This window comes from Dendrobium catenatum, unplaced genomic scaffold (assembly GCF_001605985.2).
Source record: "Dendrobium catenatum unplaced genomic scaffold, ASM160598v2 fragScaff_scaffold_542, whole genome shotgun sequence".
NCBI lineage: Eukaryota > Viridiplantae > Streptophyta > Magnoliopsida > Asparagales > Orchidaceae > Dendrobium > Dendrobium catenatum.
In genome coordinates, this window is record NW_021319004.1 from 941,065 (window position 1) to 955,379 (window position 14,315).

The window sequence follows — 14,315 nt, forward strand, 5'->3', positions numbered from 1 at the left end:
TTAATAGTGAATTTTATAGATTTTACATGTTCGTAGGGATTATCAAACTATCTCAACTAAGGGAGCTGCTTAAGGATTTGAACCCAAATGAGCCCTAAACTCCTTGGGATCAATTCCAAGGGTCATAAATGACCTAAGGACAGATCAACAAGTGTTTAAAATCTTTTTGGGATTTTTAAGATTTTTTAAGATTAATTAAAATTGATTAAACCCTAATTACCTAAGGGTCAAGCTAAGATAAATCTAGAGATCAATTTAAGAGGGTTTCAATTCTTATTGATTAGGGGATTAATCAGGGACAATTAAGGACATTTTAATGGATTTTACAAGTTAAGAATAGTTCATTATCAATTAATTAGGGTTAATAGGCCATTTCTAAGAAGGATTTTTTAGGCTCCTACTTGGGGAACCAAATGAACTCCAAATTTGATGAAATTTGGACCATAAGATCACCTGACGCTAAGGACTAAACCCATCAAATTTGAGCTCAAATGGAGTACTCTAAAGTGGTTAACCAAACCACCCAAGGTGAGCTCTAAGTCACTTTCAAATCACTATAGGGGTCTATCCTAGGCTTGGATTGGGGCAAAATCAGTGGTTCTACACTCCTCATCCTCCACATCATCAACACACCAAAAATCACACCCTAAATCCCATTTGATAGGTCTATATCCCCTTTTGAATTTAAGGGTCAAACCATGACCCTTAAATTTAAAAATTAGGGAAAATGCCCTTGGACAACTTAAAATGGGGAGATAAAATTTGGAAATGTCAGGAACATGTTCAATTTCAATCTTCCAAAATTCCAGACCTGGTGGACTTGTATTTAAAAAGTAATTAAGGGAATTCATAAAAATCTCAAATTGAAATTAAGCCTAACACTAACCTAACCAGGGTTTGGAACCATAGGTCTTTTGTAGAACTCACTGAGACCTTTCCAATGAGCCTAAGAACACCTAATTTGGATAAGTGTGCGGGGAGTTATGAATTTTTCAAGTTCCCTTGAATTTCTAGATTTATTAATCCGACAATTACACAGTCAGCAGGCCTTTACACGGGCCGCGCGCTGATTGGCCAAGCAATCATTGGCGCTAACGGTTAACGGCCGGGTTAACCACAGCCGTCGGATGGCGGATCGAACGGCTGGGATTAACGGCACTCCAATACCGCGGGATTTAATTCGAGCCGTTGATCGAGATCAAAGGCTCAGATTTCGTCTTCAACCTCCAGCTCGTATCCGAGACTGCAGAGCTTCTCCGGCTTGATCTGGGCAATCCCGCCGGTGAACTCCGATGAAATTTCACAGGGAGAATCAGTCTAGTGGAAACCTTTAATCCAACGGTGGAGATCCGTTGGGGTGAAGGTTTCCTTCACACTTGACCGGACTACCTAGCTAGGGAGCTCGGGATGGAGGGATTACCACAGAGAAGGCCTCAACGAATGAGCTTCTATATCAGGAAGCTTCAGGGGATGATGGCGAGCAGTTCTCCTTCAGACGTCGGGACCGGAGGACGACCGGAGGTGCGACTTCGAGCGGGACGCTGAAAGCTTTCATGGGCGCTTGCTCGAACGGAAGGAGGGATCAATCTGGGAGCTCGGAGGAAGCGTCTGGGAGTTTGAAGGAGCTCTAGGAATCAATCGAGAGTGAATTCCAATGCCTCTGGAGGTCTGGCGAGCTCAAGGGTATTCGGCCACCTTTCAGGAGCTTGGACGGCCGAGATTGAGCTGGAGAGGGCTCGGATTGCTGCCAGGTGGACGATGGCGACGTCCAGGGGAGATCATGGGGATCAAACTGGTGGACAACAGGCTTGAGCCAGGAATTGTCTGGGGGGGACCACCGAAACTCAATTTCCATTGGCTCCGACCACCGTCGGACATGGTCTGGGTCGGGTTGACTGGGGGGGCCGATGGGGACGTGCTGGAGCCAAGGGTGGAGTCAATTTGATCTGGGAAGGTCAGGATCAAACTGGTGGCTGGATTGGACCCAAACCTGCTCGGTTCGAGTCGAATTGAGCCCGATCAAGGTCAGGTCAGACCCTGGGTTTGGTATGGGAGATAGGTCTAGGTCTGATGCACCCAATGTAGGTGACAATTGGATCCAATTTGATCTGGGTTGGAAGATGACTCGGGTTGATCCAAACCTGCTCGGTTTTGGTCGATTTGGGCTCAACCCAGGTCAGGCCAGACCCTGGGCTTGAGGTGGGAAGTGGGTCTGGATCTGGTGGACCCAATACAAGTTGCAATTGGGTCCAATTTGGTCTGGGATAAAAGATGGCTCGGGTCCAAGTGTTTTTGGCTACTTTGGCTTAGCCTAACTCTTGACCCAGGCTAGCCCAAGGCATGGGCTGGCTGGAGGAAGTGTGTTGGATCTGGGGCCACCTATGAGAGGTGTTGATCAAGTTCAATTGGGCTTAGGTTGAGAATTGGCTCAATCCCAAGTGATTTTGGGCACTTTGGGTTAGCCTAACTCTTGACCCAAGTGAGCCCAAGGGTTGGGCTGGTCAAGGAAGGTGTATTGGGTCAATGGGAACCCAATGATACCTTGATTTGGATTCAATTTGTGTGGATTTGAAGTTGAAGTTGATCAAGGTGGGGATCGATTTGAGTCTAGATTGGTCTTAAGATCTAGAGGGGTTCTAAGATCTAGGCTCTAAGGGAATCCTAGGCTCTAGAGTAGGCCCTAAGGTCTGGTTCTAGGAAAGGATCCTAAGGTTTAGAATGGATCCTAAGGTCTGGAATAGATCCTAAGGTCTGGCTCTAGGAAAGGATCTTAAGGTCTAGAGTAGGCCCTAAGGTCTAGAATTGATCTGAAGTTTTGGAAGGGCCTTAGTGACCTCATATCAAAATGAGGTCAACACCTGGACGATCAGTTATTTTTTTATCATTCAGACATGCATTCAGGGCGATGTGCTGGATGATATTTATCATTTTGAACTAATCGTCCGGGATAATCGTGAAATTATTTTGGATGATTATTTTACTTTTCCATTGTCCAGATATACATTTTGAGCAATGTTCTGGATGATACTAAATAATTTGAACTAATCATACAGGACTATTGAATATCATCCTAGACGATTATGTCAATTTATTGCAATTAAGAGCAAATCTGAAGCTCTTCTATATAAGACCTCTTATTTACCCAAGATTGTATCCTTTGCTTCTATCTTGACCTGAGAGAGCTAAGAGAGAGAGATTAAGAGAGAGAGAGAGAGGATCTTATGAGGGGGAGTTTATGAGGGGTTTCAGATCTGAGTCATCTTCTCTGATTATCGTCCCTTGTTCCTTGGTGTTTCTAGAGAGGTCTACTTCAACAATTGATTTAGGTTCTTTGCTTGCTTCAAGAGTAAGCAAAGGAGTCGGGTTCTCTGCCTGCTTCAAGAGGAAGTAAAAGGAGTTAGGTTCTCTTCCTCATCGGTGTTGGTGAAAAGGATATTTGTACATGCTTCTTCACCTTACTATGGGAGCAAAAGGAGAGTCATTGAGTTTAGTGCAATACCCAGAGGAGAGGCTCTGAGGAGTGGACGTAGGTCAAGTTAGCCGAACCACTATAAATTTATGTGTGTTCTTTCTTACTATTTTTCACATTTAATTTCTGCACTTAGTTTTTTTAGGTGGTGAATTTTAGTTTGGTTTAAATTTTGATTTTGATTGAGAAATTTTTAAAATACCAATTAACCCCCCCCCCCTCTAGGTTAGTTATTTGCTAGTTCATAAGGTCTTAACATCCCTAATGAACTTTCAATTATCTTATGTGATTTAGTGATGGTTGTTTTCATTTAAAAAAGGCTTGGCATACTTTTAAAGCTAGGAGAAATATTGATAATATTTTTTCTTTGATTTGGTATAGGAGCATCCCTACTACTATGTCTATTTTTATTTGGAGAATTCTATATAGATTTATTCCAATGGATAATAATCTCACCAAAAAAAGTTTTATGTTGCCTTACAAGTGTCAATGTTATTACCACATTGAGAATATACATCATGTTTTTATTTTTGGCCCGGTTCCTATTAAAACTTGGGTTTATTTTGATGATTTATTTCAGTTAATTTACTTTAATGTTCATTTGTCTCTTAAATCTATGCATAAGGCTTGGTTCATTAATTCTAATGGGCATATCCGTAATGTTATTCCTTCTATCATACTTTGGTCCTTATGGTTGGAGAGGAATAATTCTCTTTTTAATGATGTTTGGATGAACCATCATAAGGTTATTCAAAAGGTTAAAGATAAGGTTTTGTCTCTTTTTGCTACTAATCTGCTCTCTTTGAAGAACTTTAAAATTTATTTTTTATTTTTTGTTGGTACTGAGTTAGGCCTTAATTTAGAGGGTTTACCTATTGGTTTAAAGGATAATATTATTTATTGGCTCAAACCTCCCATTAATTTTTATAAATTAAATATCACGGGTGCTAGCCGTGGCTCTTTGGTGGGCTATGGTGGATCTATCAGGGATAGTAGCGGTAGTCTTATTGTGGCTTTTACTGGTCCTATCACGAGTGGTAATAATGTTATTGATGTCACTATGGCTATTCTTTATGGTCTTAAGGTTTGTATCTCTCTTAATTTAACTAACATTCTTATTGAGATGTATTCTGATTATGATTTCAAATTTTTAAATTTTGTGGATGATATGTGTTGCTCTCCTAATCTTTTTTATCAAGTTAGGGAAATTAAAAATTTGTTGGTTTTTATGAACTACTCTTTTCACCATATTTACAAGGAGGGTAATGTTTGTACCTCTTGGATTGCTAATTGGGGTTGTAATCTTGAGAATTTTTATGATTTGAGTCCAACATTCTTATGGCTAGAATGGAGGAACTTGGTCTTCCTTATGTTAAAAATTAATTGGTGTTTCAGGGTGTGGTTCCTTTTGTTGCCCCGGGGTGCTTTGGGACTTATAGTGGTCTCCTGTTGTTGGATTACTTTTCTAGTTGCATCCCCTATTTTTTCTATTGGTGTTTAGTGGTGCTTCAACTTTTGTTGTTGGGGACTTTCATTTTGGCTCTTGGATTTTTATGGGGGTGTTGAGTTGGTTTTGTTCGGGTTGATTGGTTTGCTGAGTTATGTGGTATGCTAGTTTAGTTAGTTTATTCTCTGGGTCATTGGGCCTAGTGGTGTTTCTTACTGCTTTTTGAGGTGTTCCACGGCTAGGTTGTGTCTCCTTTGGGGACTTTTGGGTTTCTTTGTGTTGTTTCTTTTTTTCTGGTGGCATCTATTTGTGTTACTCAATTTAGTTGTTATCTTTTTGGATATAGACTTGAGTTGTGATTGCACAAGTTATGTTGCTGATGGTATTTCCCATTATTTCACTTCTACCTTCAGGTTGCTATTTTGGCTGACTAGGGGTATCTGTGGGAGTTTGGCTGGGTTTTGGGATTGTTTTTGCTTTGTTCTTGGTTTGCTGGTTGCTTCTCTGAATTAGTTGGTCCTCTTTGCTCCTAGGACTTTAGCTTAGTTCATGTATCACCTGTTAAGGTTGAATGCCTTCGGGTTGAGTATTTGTGATATTATGGAGGATTTGTTCTATTTTGCTAGAGGCTTTAAGCTTTGTTGTTCGGGTCCCTTTGAGTGGTGGATGGTGTTTGCTGCTGAGGATAGGATTGAGTGGCTTGAGGATTACCTTAATGAGGCCTTTTGTACTAATTATTTCTTGAGCTCTATCAGTCTTTATTCTCTTTTATGCTTTCTATGGTGGCTTGGCTTGGATCATTTCTTATTTTGTGGGCTATATTATTCTTATCTTGGTTGTGTCTTAAATTTACACAATTGTTCCTGGTTTATCTATAAATTTTTGTTTCACAGCTTTTTGCTTTGTAGCCTTTTTTTTATTTTCACATGGAGTTACTTATGGTTGACATCAAAACCTTTTACAGAAGGATTGTGCTTCAATTATTTTCTTATATCTTTCTTTTTTGGATACTTATCTGTAGCATCGTTAGCATGTTGCTAGATTATTGAGCTAATGGTCTCCCTTAAGAACTTTGTAATAATTTCTTATTATTAACACGTAGGCCCCTCCATGGGTTTTAATAAAAAAAATAATAATAAAATTAAAAAAAGGAGAAGGGTGAGGATAAGTCAATTCTAATAAGGGGACATAAAAAGAAGCAAAAAATCTTTTGGGCAGACTTAGCTTCTAACTCATCAGAATAGGAACAAGATAATGATGTAACGAACTTATGTTGAATTGCCAAGGATTCAATTATTAATTCTGATCAGGTGTAAGTTTTGGTTGTGTGTTATTTTATTTTTTATGTTTATTTATTTATTTATTTTTAATAATTATGTCTTATGTATAATTGTATGTTATTATTTTCTTCTACATGTAGTTCAATTTTTTATGTTGTATTCTCTCTCCTTTTTGTTGGTGATAAAAAGGGGAGAAGATATTTGGATGTATTTTTTCATCTATCATTTATTTTCAAAATTTTACATTTCTTTATCTATTATTTAGTTTCAATTTTTTTCTTATATAAAATTAAAATATAAATATTTAAATATTTAATAATAAAAATAAATATGTTTTCCCTATTTTTAACATAATTCTATTAGTGAAGGGCATATTAGGAGAACATGATAATAGTTTGTAAATTCAATCAATAATATTTGTCATCATAAAAAAAAGGAGATTGTTGCAACTTGGGCTCCTGAGTTTATGGTTTTGACGGTAACAAATATTTTTGATTGCAGCTTTATATCTCATAGTATTTATATTACATATTTGTTTTTGTGTGTACAAATATTTCAGGTATATCATGCATTACTCGATGAAGATTTGGGGATCAAAATTGGGTAGAATATGATATGTTGAAAGTATCTGTAAAATTCATTTTTGTGTTTTTCAATTTCTTAAGTCAAGTCCTATGAAGGTGTATGCTAGCTTGATAATCGTGCACACATACACTCATGGGAATGAGATAGAGAGAAAACATAGAAAAGTAACTTTCTGAACTAATCGTAATGTACAATCAACTACTCAAAAAATTATTAAAATAACTAATTATGTAATTAAACCTATTTGAACTAATCATACTAGACGATCTTGATTATACTGGATAATCAATTAAAATCATAATCTTGGCTTCCAATCACAATTTAGGCAATATTTTAAAATATAAATTATGTACTAATTGTATATACAATAGTTATTATACTATATAATGCAATTAAATCTTATCTAAACAAACTTTATAATTAGGGATTAAATTTGGATTAATTGATCCCATAAGATCATACTGTATGATTAAAAAAAGCATACTATATGACCCGGTCTTTGAATGAGATAATATTTTAACATCGTTAATTATATGGGGAGATAATTAAATTTTATTCTACTAATCATATTGGATGATGATCATATCATACTTGATGATCAGCTCAAATACTTGAACTAATCGTATAACTCCTTACTCTATGTACAATGCCAATAAGTATATATTAAACTAATCGTATTATACGATCCAGGATCATATTATATGATCAAAGAAGTTATAAGCCCTCTATTTAAGCTTTCTCATAAGACTTTATATGTGTCATTTCAACATTTCTTGAGTGTTTTCCTCTAAAGAAAGCTTGAGGAGAGAGAATAAAACATGGGAGAGAAAGGATGGAGTTTATAAGAGAGGGAGAAAATCCTTATGGGTTGCAAGGGAGTGTTAGAGGGAGTCCACACAGTTACTATGGCAAACTTGCACCTGAGTTCCTCCATGTATCAGGCTTGTCTTGATAGAAGCTTTGAGAAGAAAACATCATTGGTATTTAATGACCCAGCTACTCCATCGCACCAAGGAAGGTGCAAATGATTCTAGGTTCTCTATCTCACCATCAGGGTGAAAAGGATTCTAGGTTATTTGCTTCACATGAAGGGTGAAAATGATTTCAAGTTCTCTGCCTCACTAGGAAGGTGAAAAGGATTATGGGTTCTCTGCCTCACCAGCAGGGTAAAAAGGATTTCAGGTTTTCTACCTCACTAGGAGGGTGAAAGGATTCCAAGCTCTCTGCCTAAATAGAAGGTGAAATGGATTATGACTTTTTATTGTATTAGGTTAGTGGAAGAGATTTTATAAGGTCTTCTCCGCCTAGCTGTGGGGGCTAAAGGAGGGATACTATGGTGATAGTGCAATACCCATAGAGGAGGACTCTGGAGAGTGGACATAGGTCATAATTTGTCAGAAATACTATAAAATTATGGTGTGTTTGATCTGATTTCTTATTTTTGCATTTTACTTTTATGCACTTTTTAATTTGCTAAGATTGTGGGATAGATTTATTTATGTTATAACTGCTTGGTGAAAATCTATGGTTAATAGTATGTTGTATTTATTAAAGTGTCATCACTATTATTATAGCTTTTGAAAAGTTTATTAGATTATGCATTAAGAGATAGTATTACTTCCACATTAGTGTGCTAGGGACAATTCACTTACGCTTAACATCCTTTATCAAACTTTCAGATTGGAGTGGTGATAGTGTGTTGCTCCATATCTACATCAAAAATTTTCTTGCCTACAATTGTGATTGTTGTCTCATGCCTATAAACACTTATTAGCATTATTATTTATTTTCTTAATTCATCTCATTCATCATTAAGACTAAAAAGTGAGAGAATTAGATATAAATATGACATCATACATGGCTTATACTTTGCGCTTGGCCAAAGCTTTGTTGTTGGATTCTCCAACATTCTTTGCCATGAAGGGTTGATTAAACTCCTCTTATATACAATCATTATTGAAATATTACATGTCATATTTCAATCAATAGAGTATCAAAAGTTATCAAATCTATTTAATCATACTATGTAAATAAGAGAGAGAGAGAGAGAGATAGAGAGAGAGAGAGAGAGAGAGAGAGAGAGAGAGAGATGAAGACAAATGAACTTGTAATCAATTGAATCAAGCAATGAAATAATACCAAGAATTGATTAAAATCATATGCAACATAACTAATGCACATTCAAAAGATGGATAACTGTGTAAGAAAGTAGAGAGTAGAGACAAGGAAAGAAAAATAAAGAACATAACACATATCCAAATTAAATAAATCAAATTAGGAGAGGAGATTTTGAGTTTTAAATGCATGAAAGGAAATAAAATCAAGGGAAAAAATCAAAATAGGGTAGAAAAGATAGCAAGCAGAAGAAATTACATGAATAAATTAATAAAAAATATGAGAAAAACACATAAGAAAATAAATTCTATTATCTTGAAGGTTTGTTTTTAATGGAGATAGCAAGTAAAATGAAAGTAAAAAAGTTTACTGGAATCAAGCTAGCATGAAAAGATGAGAGATCTTCAAGTGAAGATAAAGACATATCAAGTCTTTAAGGGTGATTGAGAGAGATAGCAAAGGCGAAAATGAAGGGGCTTTGAAATTGATAAGTTACAAGCAGTTTTTCAATAAAGATGAAGAGATTGTAAAGTAAAACTGAGATATAGCAACGTTGAAGGTGAAGGGGCTTTCATGGGTGCTTTCACACACATGAACGGGCTATAGGAGCAAGAGTCTCTGATAAATTAGGGTAATTTATAAAGTCAGAATGTGAAGGATTGTAACTGAATACCAATAGGTTGAGGGATGGATGATTAAGATTTTATCATTTGTATGATTAAGAATGGTCAACATTATTTAAGAAAATGAAGAGTTTCGATTAGATGAATGATTAATACATCATTATCATATATATGAAAAAATATAATTATTAATTAGTTTTAATTAAAATAATTGAGATGAAGAAAATTAAAGTGTCTTTTATAATAGTATATATATATATATATATATATATCCTAAAAAATATTAGTATAAATATAAATATTCGTTAATGAAATAATTCATTAAGATTTATATTTAAAATTTTGTAACTATGATTTATTAAAATTATGAAATTTTAACAACTATTAATTAATGAATTATTTTATTAATTACTTGGACATGTATAAATTAAAAGTTTAATGTAAATAAATCTATTAATTAATTTTATTTGAATATAAAAATAAATGCGATTAAAGTTTTGGTATTCTAACAATTAGCTCTTACTTAAAATGCAATTAAAATATTATGCATTTAATTAAAAAAATAATGGTAAAAAATAAATTAATTGTACAAATAAAATGAATGGTTTGGATTCATCTTTAATAAATAATGAAAGACAAAGATTATATATGAGAAGAATCCTCAGCCACACGTATATAGTAGTATAGATTTAAGAAATTGAGTTTACCTCTACGTGTATTTATAATGGCATGAAGTTTATCTATATACTTACCAAATATTTTGACAAATGATTATGTATTATGCACAGAGAATATAATTAAGTCTATATTAATGTGTGGGCTGTTATTATGAGTAATATCAAAATTAGATTCTTCATCATTCTAATATAAGTATTTCATGTTTTCTAATTAGAAAAACTATTTATCATTTTTTTAACTTATCACGCACCCTTTAACTTAGTAATTTTTTAGGCGATGATCAACTACTCTAGCTTGATATCAAGGCATGAGTGAAAAGTGCTTGGTTTAGAACACATTAAAGAATAGAGGATTGGCAGTTCAATATATCCACCATAACCCATATTGAATCTTGATCCTCTAAATTCATGGTAACTTCCTCCCAATTTTATTCAGGAAAAGATAATGGTGTCAACAAACCACTTGGCTTCTAGTGGTCTGCTTTTACCATTTAACAAGTATCACAATTAAAAATAAACTCTACTGCATCATGCTTTAACCCAAGCCACTAGAACAACTACTTTAGATAATAATACATTTTAATACTAAATGGGTGAATCATATATCCAAAATAGGAGTCTCATGCATAATTTCTTTCCTTAAATGGCCACTAGTTTGAATGCATAGTTGACCTCTATAATTCACAATGCCTCTATCATCTATTTGCAACTCAACTTTCTTTCAAGATTGAATATGATCAACCAAACTTATATATCCACCATCAAAATTTTTAGCATCCTTAATGTTCTCCTGCAAGGAGGGTTGAATAATCATTTAATAAATATTTTTTGTATTCACATATAAAGGGCATACAACTTCTAATTCCAATTTTTTTGTTTCCCTAATTAAGGCCTGCTCAAAATTAATCATGCTAGCCACCAATTAACTATAACATTAATCTTACCAGACTAATAAATAATGATAATGTCATAATCTGCAATCAATTCCTACCATATCCTTTACCTCAAATTCAATTTTTTTTAGTGAAGATGCACTTCAAATATGATCCATATAAATTTCACACCTCACTTCATTCAAATAATATCTCCAGATCTTCAAAGCAAATAAAACTACTATAATTTCTCAATCATAAGTAGGATAGCTCTACTCATGCGGCTTCAAGTACTTGGAAGCTAATGCTACCCTACTTCCATTCTATTGCAATACACATCTCAATCTTTTCAATGAAGCAACACTAAACCCTTAAAATCCATAAACACCAGACATATAATCAACACATGAGCTAATATCAAACATTTTTTCAACTTCTAAAAATTGGCCTCACACTTCAATGTTTAATTACCCCAATAGGCAAGACCATAAACTCATAGTGATAATATCTAGTACAAAAGGCTATCTTTGCCGCATCTTTTGATGGTAACAAGATCTCATATCTATGTTTGAAAATACTAATGAACCTTACAATTGATCAAATAAGTCATTAATCCTAGGCAATGAATACTTGTTAAAATTATCAACTTATTAAGTTTTATGTGATTGACCCACATACTCATTGAGATGTCTTCTTATTTACAAATACTACTGGTGCACCCCAAGGAGTTAGACTTGATCAAATGAATCCTCCAAAAATCCTATAATTGAACTTTAGTTTTTCATTTTTTTAGATTCATTCTATAAGGAGTCTTTGCAATTAGAGACATATTGGACATTACTTCAATATAAAACTTCACCTCTCTCTCTCTAGAGAGAAACTTAGCAATTCCTTATAAATATATCTAAAATTTCTAGCACTATAGAACATCATTAATACTCCCAATAATTTTATTCTAATATTTAAATAAGTAAGAAACATGAAATTTCCTTTCCTCGATAACTTATTAACTTGTTAAAGTGATATCATCTATAATAACATGTCTTTAACTCCCTAAAATAAAACTTCTCTCTCATCACAAAGCACTATTATCTTCTTACTACAATTATTATGGTCCCCATATTGACTTAACCAATCCATTACTATAATAACATCCAATATCTTTAAAGGTAACATAATCAGTTCATATTCAAATTTTCTACCTAAGTTTTCAACCTCACAGACTTGACAAACAACCAAAAAGTTTCAAGTAGGTGATAATATATATATATATAAACAAAAGCAGAAACCAAATTCAAACTACCAAAAATTTCTCAGATAAAAAAGAATAATCGACTCCAAAATCAAATAAATTTTTATAGGACGATAAAGAATTGAAAGTTGTTCATATCACAACATATAGCACATCCTTTTCCTCTTGCCAAGTTAGGTCATAAACTTTGGGCTTGGTGTTATTTAACATGCCTCATGGTTTAATGGAAGATTTAAAACCTAAACCCAGCGGTCTCAACCATAATGTTTACAAACATCAGCTCCACTAAACAAATAAATTTATGGAGAAATGCACTACAAAATTTATAACTTTCATTTCTTCTAAAATATTTATTAACAATTGTGTGTAATACAAGTAAAAATACAAATACATAAATGAATACTAAACCATCAAAAGAATACCCTTGGTAACACTAACTTGTGAAAGACCCTGACTTTTTCATAAATATTTATAATATTTAATTCATAATTAGCTAATTCCCTTACTTTTTTTGAAAGTTCATATACTTCATAGAGTGAGCAGCAAGATGTTTAGTAGGTTTTCCCAAAATCCTATAATAAAAATCAATCCCATATTTACAGTATTCAAATAAAAGGGTAGAATAATATTTATAGAAATAAAAAAGAACTTTTCATTAGAAAACATGAACAAAGGGATTACTTTTCTTACTACTTTATATTTTTAGAAGAAGAAGAATATATATATGCTTAAAACTCCACTTCCACTTATGCCTCTCAAAGTAAACCCACCTACTCATAGCAGGTGACAGAGACCTACCTCAAGTCCTCTTATAACTCTACTTTCATTTATAACCCCCTTAAATATCTCATACATGCATAATATAGATGGGGCCAAAAATAGAAACAAAATAGAACATGGCAGAAAAATTTTTGGGCCCACAAAACAGAGCATGTGGTGCACTTCAACATCTTCCACATCACATCCACCATATGATATGATATGCACATGCAAAAAATAACATGTTTAACATTTATAATCAACATTTAACATTGTTACAAATCTACTTTTGCATGTCGTATGTTTTGATGATTGACAAACACTGTTTCTCTTGTACTACTTGTTGCTTCTAACTTTTCAGGAATCGAAGATCGGACGATCAAGAGGAAGCCAAGTCCAGGATCCCATAAGTTTAGGGTTGAGTCAGTCTGTAACTTTATTTTTCACCTTTTGAGTCTTCTTGTAATAATCAAAAAGACTGATGCTAAGTAACCCTTCACACACACACTTGAGAGGCTTATAAATTCTGTTTTTTCCCATATCGGCCCGGCCGATATTTATATCGTCCGGGACGATCGGCTTAAAATAGAAAGTCTAAATTAAGGATTCTTTATTAAGATAGCCAACATTAACTATCGGCCTGGACGATACGTGTATCGGCCAGGACGATAAGCTCAAAATAGAAAGAGATAGCCGCCTTAGACAGTTTAGGCATACTGAATTTTAAATTATCGGCCAGGCCGATTCCAGGACCGGCCTGGACGAAATTACCAAATTATGCCTTAATTGATCAGGAAATCAAGGGAGTAATTAAGGATGATTGATACGATCATATCGTCCAGGACGATCGTGAGATCGGCCTGGACGATCAAGCCAAATTTCAATCGTCCAGAACTGTTCCCAGGGCTATGCTCTGGCCGATCTTCTTTGATTTATACTAATCGGCCAGGCCGATGTCCATATCGGCCGGGACGATAAAGTCGGCTACTTGCAATTAATGAGCTCCTCTTGAGCTCTTCTATTTAAAGAGCTCTTCTTCAACGTTTTAAGAGACCTTTGGCTGCTGCCTTGACCTGAGAAGACCTTGAGGAGAGAAAGAGAGAGAGGGAGAGAGAGAGGATCTTGTGAGGGGGAGCTTGTGAGGGGATTCACAAGGGTTGCTCAAGGATCGCTCTGCTTGTCTTTCGTCTGGAGTTTCTCGTCCGTGGAAGGGTCGGTAGAGGTAAGGAGTTTGAA